Here is a 12,471-nt window from a genome sequence, read left to right as displayed (position 1 = left end):
CACCGGTCCTGCGGCTCTGGTGGACCTCCCACAGGCGTGCCTGCGGAGGGTCCGCTGGTCCCGCGGCTCCGGTGGACCTCCCGCAGGCACACCTGCGGATGCTCCACTGAAGCCGCGGGACCAGCGGACCCTCCGCAGGCACGCCTGTGGGAGGTCCCCCGGAGCCACCTGCCGCCCTCCCAGCGACCAGCAGAGCGCCCTCCCGCGGCATGCCACCCCGAGCACGTGCTTGGCGTGCTGGGGCCTGGAGCCACCCCTGCTTGTAGATATTTGAGGCAGACAGCGATGCCATCATTGTGATGGATGTTGGTATTTAGAGAGGTGACATTCATGGTGGGACGGATGATGTTTCAAGGGAGGTTGTTAATATTGCAGAGTTTCTGGCGGAAGTCCACTGGTTAACGACACACTGTTATCACACGAGCAGCAGCTATAGATGCCGCGGGGGGCCAGGCCGTACTGCAGACCTCACTTCCATTGGCATCCTCACACCGACTTCCATGCTGATCACTGCTTGCAAGTCACCCCCGTGTGGAATACATATAAGGACCATCACTCAAAGAGGAGGAGGAGGTCACTTACCTGTAACTGGAGGTTCTTCGAGGTGTGCGGTCTCTATTGGTATTCCACTACCCACTCTTCATCCCCTCTGCTTCAGACTGTATTCCATTATGGTAAGAGGGAGACTGGAGAGATGTTCACTTCCTCTTATATCTTCAACTGCAAGCACAAGGAGACTTACTATGCACATACAGGTCAACGGACACTGCTAAAAAATACTTCCCAGACTCAGGCACATGGCAGTATGTGCACCCACATCTGGAATACAGATAGGGAGCCCACATCTCAAAGAACCTCCAGTTACAGGTAAGTAACCTCCTGTTACGACTGTCGGTGCGGATGTGGTAGTTGTGAGTGGTGGTATAACTGTTGTGAAAGAATTCTTTGAGGCAGAGTTGGTGAAAGAATTCTAGTTCTCCACATATTAGTATGGTGTCAAGTTCTGTGGTGGGGCAGAAGTTCAGTCCCTTGGAGAGTACAGATAATTCAGCTCTTGCTACCAGTGTCATCACCAACCTTTTAAAGAAAAGCAGGGGAGAACAAGTAAAATATGCCTTTGGCCATTTTGATACCAAGTGATGTTCCAATCTTGAAATTTTTTATTTTTTAAACCATAGCATAACCTATTAAAGCATAAATCTAAACTGAAGCAGAAGCCTAACTGTACTGCAGATATATTTGTCTTTAACATATCTATCAAGAATAGCCCTTGTTAGATGTATCTAACACAGCAGAAAGGGAGAGGTGGATCCCAAGAGAGGCAGGTAAGTGTTGAACCACAGGCAGCATGGGATTCACTTTCTTCATACAGAGCACTAAAATACAAATGACATGATCTGTAATAGTTATGTGCTTTAGACACTGAGGAAAGGTTAAAAACGGTTTCAAAATTACTTAGGTATTCTATAATGTATTTCTTAAACTCAGAAGTACAAATAGATGGTTCTTATTGTACAGGACCCCCAGTTTTTATAATAAAGAAGATCCCCATCCCTGTGGCTTATGGACCCAATTCTGATCTTGTATTGGTGTAAATGAGAATCAGGACCTACTTTGCAACATTCCAGAGTGAAGAGGAGTGACTGTACAGTTCTACTCCTGGATTTATAAAAGTATTTCCTGTATCGTACCTCTAAAATCTTAACTTGCTGTGCTGTTTTTAGCAGCGGTGAGAATCTAGACGTGTCAAAGATGGAAAAAAATAGAAATGGCAACCTTATAAATCCGCATTATTAGCCAGTAAACAGCAATAAGACTTAGCACTTATAATGCTTTACATTTTCAAAGTGCTATATAAAATAAGGGCCATGTTCAGCTGTGGTAGGTCCTGACCCAGCAGAACCAGTGCAGCTCCAATGATGAAAAGTGGTGGAGGAGGGACTGAGAGAGGACCCCACTGGATCTCCAGTTACATGGACCCACCAGCTATTTTTCATGCGCTCTGACTGCAGGACTATTGCAGCCATCCAGTTACAGTGGTCACAAAATGGCTCCCTGTGCTGGAGGGAGGAATCCTTCCTCTCCAGCCGTGCACACGTTACCAGTACACACAGCCCCGCCAATTGGGCTTGCCACTGGGATCAAAGGTTTGGGCTTAAAGGCTAAAGCAAGGAGTCAGGAAATTTGAGCTCTGTTCCTGAGACTAATGTGGTGTGATCCAGGGCAAGTCATGTCACTGCTCTGTTCCTCAGTTTCCTCATCTGTACAATGGCAGGATAATGCTCTCTATGGTACAATGCTGTAATATTTTGGATGAAAAGCACTATGTAAATAGTAATTATATTTAATATTGTTATTACAGTAGCATCTGCAATCTTCACTCACAGGAGTTGTCACACTGAAGTCCTAACTACAGATAAATAATGAAACTGGATTATTATTCTAAAAGAATGGGGAGAAGGAAAATGACTCCATGCCCCTTTAAAATCTTATGAAATAAACCCAAAGAAAATCAAAGTAAAGGTAGACCTTCTCATGAGATTCAGAATGGTGAAAGAAAGTTATATTTGCTCTATGAGGGAAGGTACAGCAAATGTTTAAAAAATGGAAAGCTACCAAGATTATTCTATAATATTGTCATGGTTTAACCGTGTTCAATGACAGTCCAGGGCCCTAAACATGCTCTCTGTTTCAAGGTTCATTCTCAGTTACCAAGATAATTTAGGTTAATCTTTAAATGAAGGGCAACATTCTGCTGTCTGTCATACCTGCCCAACACCATTCAAGTGTCATACATATGTAACTGAGAGGAGAATTGGCCCAATTACACCAGCTTTAGCCTTATATGCTTATATAAGCTCTCATAAGCCTTATATTTCTTTCTTATATGTGATGGGTACAGTTACAGCCAGGTCCCTTGGTAATACTATGTTAGTAATTCACACTTTGTACAGGTGCAATTTTCCAAATCCTGCCCCATAGATTTTCATGACATCTTCATTGGCCATTAACATTCCATTCCCCTATGAATGTTCCTTTGTGCCATTACCTTCACATTTTAATGGTTTTCTTTTCTCTTAAACTAACCCTGTCCCTCCCAAATAAACAAATAAAAATTGCAAGCACACTTTTAAAAACCACTTTTGAAAACTTGCTCTGTTATGTTACCTGGTGTTCCCACAGCCATCCCTTTCCCTTCTCTTATTAATTTATTGTGACTATTTTAAAAATTAGGTAATTTAGACAAAACATGCTGTAAATAAAAAGTCCAAAAATAAAGTTAGATATTTAGCTCCTCAGCACACAGGCTGATGGGTAGGTCAGCTCTTCATTTTCAAACTATCTTCATTTTGTGTTTGGTACAATGCTGAGAAGATTGTCTGGGTTTAACAAATCATCAACAGAAATTATTAAAAAATCTGTGAAACAGTAACAATAAACAGCAAAGAGTCCTGTGGCACCTTATAGACTAACAGACGTATTGGAGCATGAGCTTTCGTGGGTGAATACCCAGTTTGTCGGATGCATGTCACGAAAGCTCATCCTCCAATACGTCTGTTAGTCTATAAGGTGCCACAGGACTCTTTGCTGCTTTTACAGATCCAGACTAACACGGCTACCCCTCTGATACTTGAGTAACAATAAGGTGTTTTTAAAATCACACCATACATTTTGTTCCATCATATCATATACGTTTGGGAACAGGGTATGCTACTAATAATTATAGGTCGTACAATTGACTTGTCAGAGTATCCTGTCTGTCTTTCAGAGTGCAGAGACAAGGTGGGTGAGGCAATATCTTTTTCTGGACCAACTTCTCTTGACAAGAGACAAACTTTCAAGCTACACAGAGAGAGCTCTTCTCCAGATCACAGGGCAGCATGTGAACCATTACTTCATTACCACTGGGTGTCACTGTAGATAATAGAATAACCCACACAGGCTAACATTAGCACATTAATGTTTTGTGATTTCAGTCAGCCTGTGTGTGCTTTGCCTTTTGTGGGCTTGCATCTAAAAGTGCTTAATAACATCAGACTGTTGGATTTTGAAATGGTTTCTATGTTAATTTTTTTTCTCTTTTCACTACATAGCATGGCAAAAGTGAATCAATGAGTTCCAAGAGAGAAATGGTTTTCTCTAGTAACCAGACCCAGTTGAGACAGGCCTGATGAGCAATTGGCTCAGGGGAACTTAGACTTTGAATTCAGACAACAGCACCAAATTTGCAGACTCCTGCATTGTTGAGCCCCATCTTACCAGTGACAGATTGAAAGACTAGTGCAGGGGTCGGCACCCTTTCAGAAGTGGTGTGCCGAGGCTTCATTTATTCACTCTAATTTAAGGTTTCGTGTGCCAGCAATATATTTCAACATTTTTAGAAGGTCTCTTTCTATAAGTCTATAATATATAACTAAACTGTTGTTGTATGTAAAGTAAATAAGGTTTTTAAAATACTTGAGAAGCTTAATTTAAAATTAGATTAAAATGCAGAGCCCCCTGGACCGGTGGCCAGGACCCGGGCAGTGTGAGTGCCACTGAAAATCAGCTTGTGTGCTGCCTTCGGCACGCATGCCATAGATTGCCTACCCCTGGACTAGTGTGATTCTTCCAGTGCCTGTGCTGTATGGTATGAAGTACAAGCATATCCATACTGATTGAGAGCTCTGAGATTGTAACAACTTCTGCCTCTTATGAATTAAGATATATCCACCCTTTATTGTGGCCCTTGTTGGAGAATGTCACAGGTTTTCCCAACTCTACACTCACCAAGAACCATCATCTACTGTTCACCTGACTTGCTCCCGTGGAATTCATCCCCTCAAGCTGACATAAGAACAGCCATACTTGGTCAGACCAATGATCCATCTAGCCCAGTATCCTGTCTTCTGACTGTGGCCAGTGCCAGATGCTTCAGACAAGACGGACAGAACAGGACAATTTGGAGTGATTCATCCCTTGTCATCCAATCCCATCTTCTGGCACTCAGAGGTTTAGGGACACCCAGGGCATGGGGTTTTCCCTGACCATCTTGGCTAATAGCCATTGATGGACATATCTTCTGTGAACTTATCTAATTCTTTTTCAAGCCCAGTTATACTTTTGGCTTTCACAACATCCCCTGGCAACGAGTTCCACATGTTGATTGTGCATTGTGTGAAAAAGTACTTCCTTTTATTTGTTTTAAACCTGATGCCTATTAATTTCATCTGGTGACTCCTGGTTCTTTTGTTAATGTGAAGGGGTAAATAACACTTCCCTATTCACTTTTTCCACACCATTCATGATTTTATAGACTTCTATCATACCCCCTATTAATCATCTCTTTTCTAAACTGAACAGTTCCAGACTTTTTAATTTTTCCTCCTATGGAACCTGTTCCATATCCCTAATCGGTTTTGTTGCCCTTCTCTGTACTTTTTCCAATTCTAATTTATCTTTTTTGAGATGGGGCAACCAGAATTGCACACAGTATTCAAGGTGTGGGGGTACCATGGATTTATATAGAAGCATTATGATATTTTCTGTCTTATTAACTATCCCTTTCCTAATGGTTCCTAACATTCTGTTAGCTTTTTTGACTGTCATTGCACATTGAGAAGCTCTACATGAGTTTCAGGAGGAGAAGAGTATCAGAGGGATAGCTATGTTAGTCTGGATCTGTAAAAAGCGACAGAGTCCCGTGGCACCTTATAGACTAATAGAAGTATTGGAGCATGAGCTTTCGTATCCACCCATGAAAGCTTATGCTCCAATACTTCTGTTAGTCTATAAGGTGCCACAGGACTCTTTGTTGCTTTTTACAGGACGAGAAGAAAGACTGCACACTGGATCCTGGGCCTGGCACCTGGGGATCCTAATAAACAATCTTCACAGAGGGGCCCAAATTTGCTTGCACCAGCCCTCCTGGCAACCACACCCCAATTGTATATTGTGAGGCCTATTTATTTATTGTTGATGTAGGGTTGCAGATTAAAGCAAGCATCACCTTAGAGTGTCATATTAGCATTATAATATGGGATATTTAAAGGGAAAGAATGTAATGGTTACAGATGCCAATACATCTGAACAAATGCTGAATAAGTCATGCTGCTCTTTCAACTTTGTGATACTGAACAGTTGTTTAATTGTACAGAAAAGATACTCTTGTGGTTGAGGTGTGGGACTGGGTTTAAGGACATCCGGATTTAGTTCCCAGCTCTGTCAGAGACTCTGACCCCGAGTCAGTCATTTACTCTTTCTGTGCCTTAGTTCCCCATTTTTAAATGAAGATAAGACTTTCTTTGTCTGTTTTGCCAGTTTAGATTGCAAAAGCTCCAGGGCAGCATCTGTCTCTTACCATGTGTTTGGACAGCACCTGGCACAATGGTGCCCTGATCTTGGTGCTACTGTTATAATAAATAATCCAGCAATTATAGAAATGTAGTGCTAAAAATCCTTTGCAGTGTCTGTGGTAGTGCTATTTTAGAGAGGAACACAGTACAGTAATAAATGCAGATGACATTATTAAAAACCTGTGGTTTGGGCCAGAGAGAAGAATTTTGCCTCACATGTTCTAAATTTTGATCTTTATGCCTGTCAGGCTACAAAGGTAACTCTGGAGCTAAAGCATCAAGCTGGGGTTGTCGTGGATATTAATAAAAACAAGATAGATTAAAAAAAATCAGAATTCAGTGGGCAGTTTTTTTGATGCTGCTTGCACCGCTCTGCAGTAAAAACAGTAGTACAAATGTCTGAGGAGCAACGTCTGCAAGTGTCTTTTTCCAACCACAGTCATACTTGTTGTTAAAGTTTGTGTCAATTACACAGTGTTCCAACCACTGTTTTAACTCTGGCCATTAGGATGATTCTCTCTAGGAGTTCCAGCCCCATGCCCAGTCGATCCTTGTTTCTCTGCTGAGACCACCAGCCGAAGTGGTGGCTTTTTTGGGGTGGAGACACTTGTCCTCTGGGAGCTGGACTAGGGTTCATAATCACACCTTATCAATCATAATTAGGAATGAAGCCTTGTCTCAGAATTCATGCTGGGGTTTCAACCCCATATTTCAAGGATTTGGAGAGTTGAGGATTTGGCTCCAACCACTCCAAAGAGGGGGGCCATGTGCAAAATTCAGAATCAAGTTCAGATTTCAGCTCTTCTACCCCAAACATCAAAGCACTGGTATGGAGCTAGACACATGTTGGTGACTAACAATAAAGAAACCCAAAGCATGCAATGGAGGCCATTCCGACATGTCCTGTTTCTTTCTTTAAAGGTAAGATTGCAACTTTTCCAGTATGTGACATGCATTAAGATCTGTTAACATACACTATGTTGTCTGAGATATATGGATGAAAATCACAGTATAAGCACTTGATATTAGTTAAAAATTATCAGTGCTACTGATTTAACCATGACACCTTTAATGAGAGTGGTGGAAACTGTTAACACTCAGCACCTTATAATTTTCCTTAAGAAGATATAATTAATGCTGCACTTTGAAATCTACCTTGGAGTTTCTTTCTGAGGAGATGTTCTCAAAGTAAAAGTCATAGTTTCCTCTTTTTGTCCCTGTCATTGCTTCAAGTTTTGGTGTTAAAATAAGAACATGGGTTCCGCTTTATCTAGTTCAGCTGGAAGTAGATTTCTCAACCCCCCTCCCTACACCCCCTCCACACCTCCCTGCACGACCTAATGCAGAAAGGCCAGCAAATGAAAGGTGCATCTTTGCCCTGTTAGTTATTCACATTCGCTTGTCTTATTTTTGTAAAAAGACACCCCTTCATAAAGCCTCTGAACTGTGCAGCCCTAGGCCATCCTTCTTGCCACCCCCCTTCATTTGTTTTCGACACTCATCTGTCGTGTTGTCCCTACCAAGATAGTAGTCTTTGAGGCAACTGTCTTTCATGTTATGTCTGTACAGTTCCCAGCCCAGTGGGGTCCTGATCCTGACTGAGTGGTATAATCATAATAAAATAATCTGATGTATATTTTTAATTTTAAAATGGGAGGCATGGGGATGGGAATTCAGAAACTTCATAGAACCTCAAGTTGCAAGAAACAATAGCCCATACATGAATAGCCAGTACAGTGTCTGCTCTAAGTCTAAAGGTGGTTGATATGATGCCTACTGAACTAAATTGGAGAAAAGCATCCAGGTATAACATGAAAACCAGGAACAACTGCTCCTTTCACTTGTTCATTTATTTTATGTTTATTATTATGGTCTGTAACCCACAAACCAGCCTCTAAAATGGTATACTATATATGCTGTAACAAACACCTTCTTGGTATCCTGCTACACATGAACATAATGGCTAGAGCTGGGTGAAATTTTTCAGCCCCCAAAAATGCAATGCCAAAACCTTTCATGAATTCACATTGGTTTTGCTGAATTATTTGTGTCGGGGAAAAAAAATCTGACATTTTTGGTTCAAAACAACTTATTTAGAATTGTAATTTTTTTTTTCAAAAATGTTTAAAATTGCTCAAAATCTAGACAAAATGTGGCTCAACTGGAAAGGCTTGCTTTCTTTTCTATGGCTGGATGTGTCAAAAATTCTGAAAAATTTTGTTTTCAGTTTGACCCAAATGATTTCTTTAAAAAAATTTCACAATTGCCAGAGAACTAAAAAAATCCCCATTATTTGTACAGCTCCAGGTATGGCCTAGTTTGTGAAGGTATTTAGGCATTGTTCTACTTAGCATTGCACAACCTAAGTGCCATAGATGTCTAAGTCCCATTTTCAAAGATGAAGTAGGCACTTAGACTGAGCTTCTGAAAGATATACAAGTGCCTAACTGCCATTGATTTCACTGGGAAGTTGGCATCTTTGTACCTTTGAGGTGCTGGGCCTTAGGAGCTGCCCGAGTCACTTTTATGTGCAGTAATGCCTAAATACCTTTAAAATGTGGGTCTATATCTGTGGGCTGCTGAGCATTCACCAATGTGAACGTGACCCTATTCTATAGGTTCTGAAATAAATCATTAAAATGACATACAGCAGAGCCCCATTTATCTGGTCTAATTGGGACCAGAGCCAGATTGGATAATAAAAAAATTGGATAATCTGGAGAATGGGAAAGTGAGAGGCTGCGGCACCATTCAGTAGCCACAGGAGAAATCACCTGCTTCAGGACCTGTGTACACTAGTTGTTTGGATAACAGAGGATTTGGACAGATGGGGTTCTACTGACTTGCCCTAGAAATGAAAACCTATGAGAGAAGTAGCAGTGACACCCTATGACTGCATGGCAGGATGGCGGCCCCCAGAGAACCTACACAATATGTTGCTGCAAAGACTCCTCTCAGGAGCAGTTGTGCTTCCTAACATCTGCCAGCTTGCAGTACACAGCTTGCCAGGCACGTGGATGGACCTGCTTGTGCAGGCCATGCCCCTTTGGTTTGGGGATGGAATGCATGCCCATCCCAATAGGTGTGCATTCCTTCCAGCACCCTCCTGTGTGCTGTGCAGGCGTGCTGTTCTCCTTGCAGTAGGTATCTTTACAATAGTTACTTTCAGTGGACTTATCCCTGTAGTGCGAGGAGCTAAACAGGAGTTAATTTAGCTCCTCAACCTTCCTTTGAGTTAGGTAAATACTGTTATCACCATTTCATAGATATGGAAACAAAGGCACAAGAGGTTAAGACCAAAATGTTCAAATCTGCATGCCTGTAGCTAGGCATCTTATCCATATGTAGGCTCCTAAAGCAGGGCCGGCTCCAGCGTTTTTGCCACCCCAAGTGGGGGGGAGGGGAGCTGTGATGGGTGGCAGCTATACTGCTGCCACTTCATTATTCGGTGGCAGGTCCTTCCCTCCGAGAGAGACTCGCCGCCGAAGAGCTGTATGTGCTGCCCCTTTCCGTTGGCCGCCCCAAGCACCTGCTTGCTGCGCTGGTGCCTGGAGCCGGCCCTGTCCTAAAGAAGTGGCTCAGTTTTAAAACGCATTGTGCACTCACCTCTCCCACTGACTTACATACACTTAGGCACTGTATGAATGTACTGGATCGTTATTAATATTTACTAGATTGTTAGCAATGAAGTTATAAGTAGCCACTGTTATGTGCAGCCAGGACAGCCCCCTTTGAGAGAGAGGGGCTGTACAGGGGAATAATACAGTACCTCTGCTACTTTTACAGAGTCTTTTAACTTGGACATTGACATTAGGAATGTAATTAGAGAGCTGATTATAAATAGTTTGTGCAGTTGCTGATGGGATTAAAATGTGCTGTGGCAGCCAATTAAACAAGGTTATCCCAGTGTAGAGGAGTGTGCCTCAGCTACTGTATGCTCATCAACGGACAGCTGTGTGAGTCCCCCAAAAAAAATGTTCAACAGACCCAAGCAGTGAATGAGGAGGGAGAAGCCTTAGAATGCAGATCGGGGAGGGGGACTTAGGTTTGCAGGAGGCTGAGGTTAGGAAGGAGCGGGGAAGCAGTAGGAGAGAGGAGACAGTGGAAGGAAAACAGGGCAGTACAACCCCAGCCTAATTCAATGTACAGGATACATGGTACTTTGGGAATGAATCAGCTTAACATACAGGCAGGCCATTCATCTGGTTTTGAACCAGACAGTCCCCTTTTTGGATGTTTTGTCCAGTATCACATGGAGGATGCCATTTTGAAGAATGCACCACTCTGTCCTAGCCTGCAGTGCGTGAGAGGTCACACTGGTAGGGGTGGGCCCACACCATTGCTGGAAGTATTGAAATGTCTGGTATTCTGGGAATGTCTGAGTGGCCACCATAATTATGTAGTGAATTAGGTTGTTGTCTATAGGACTTCTGCTTCATTTGTTGTAGAAGTCTGTGTGGTGTTAGGGGCTGTACCTTTAAGGGCCAAGCTTCCCAGACAGAGTCTGCATGGGGTACTATGAAGCTCTGTGCATAGCCAGTTGGTACCAGACATAGAATGAAGTAAAGCTCTTCCAAGACTAAGTAATCACTGAAGACTCCAATGTGCAGTGATTGAGGCAGGGGCTTGTCGGAAGAGAAAAGATGGTCTCATGGTTAAGGCAATTGAGTCCCACTTTGGAGAATCGAATTATATCCTTGTCTCTGCCACAGAGGTCCAATGTGATGCCAGACAAGTCACTTAAACCAAACTTTTAAGAGCTGATCACTAATTGTGTGTTCCTCATTTTCTGGGGCCAAACATGAGATACCCTGGGTAAGATTTGCAGCAGTACTGAGAGCTTACAATAGCAATTGAAGGTGATTGGTACTAAGCTTTGAACATATAAAGTAATATAAAAATGCTATGTACTCTGGAAAATCACACCATAGCTGTCTCAAATTGGGCACCTAAAATTGGTGGATACGTTGACAATTTTGGCCTTAATTTCTGTGCTCAGTCCCCAGCCGTAAAATTGGGATAACAGCTAGTCTCACAGGGGTTTTGTGAAGACAAATTCATTAATGTTTGTGAAGCACCATAGAAATGCCCCAGAGGAAATTAATAAGTCTGTACTCAGTGCAAATTTTGGATGTGGTTAACGAGGCCTGGGACCTTATATTGAATGAGGAGAATAAAAAAAAAAAATTGAAATACTCATTCAATGAATGAGGCAGGGATACTATGGAAAAATAGTAAGTGATCATCTGATTAAAGATTATATCATAATGTATATGCACAAGGGATCTGAATTAATATTGCACAGGTAATCTCTGGCATATCCTAATTTCTTGAGTGCTTGATTTTTGCGAGCTTAACTTTTTTTGAGCATAGTATTTTTGAATTAGGAAAAATACTTCTCTGTGCTTCTGTCCATACTGTAGTTCCTGAAAAAAGAGGGCAAAATGCACTTTCTTAGCTGACTTGCTTTAAAAAATAAAAATGTTTCCTAGTGGGTTGACTGGAACCCACAGAGTATGTGCTCAATAGGTATTGAGACATTACTGCTGAAAGTCTAAGGCCCGAGGGTGATCTCTCCCTAATATTCGTTGGGATGTCTGATCGTGATGAGACTTTGGAATCTAGTGGGGTATTATAGAATTAGCATGACCATGAAAGTGGCAGGACCAGCTAACCCTACCTTATGCTTCCCAGATCACAAGGGCCGTGTGACTCACCAGAGAGGTGCCTGTAACAGGCCCGTTTGCTGGCTAAGAATACAGGCAGTCCTTGGACTTACGACACAATTGGTTCCTGAAAATTGCATCGTAAGTTGAAACATTGTAACTTGGAACCGCAATACACTTCATTGCAGACTGAGCGTCGTAAAGTCGAATCAGGGTGTCAATTCAGAAACTTCGTAGGTGCAGTTCGTCTTAAGTCGAACGTTGTAAAGTCAAGACCTGCCTGTATATTCCTGCATTGATGGGAGTCTCCAGTGATATGGCAGCACAAGTGAAGAACTGGTGTGATCTGGCATCTAGGAGGAGAGCAGGCTAGAGAAGATGACAAGAGCTACAGAATTATTTGAAATTATTTGGGCTTTATTTCTTGATTTTCTGGGTTATAACAAAAAAGCCAGTAGTGCCTTGTGTCA

Source organism: Mauremys reevesii, linkage group 5 (genome assembly GCF_016161935.1).
Source record: "Mauremys reevesii isolate NIE-2019 linkage group 5, ASM1616193v1, whole genome shotgun sequence".
In the NCBI taxonomy this organism is placed as follows: Eukaryota; Metazoa; Chordata; order Testudines; family Geoemydidae; genus Mauremys; species Mauremys reevesii.
Note: the sequence above shows the minus strand (reverse complement) of the source record.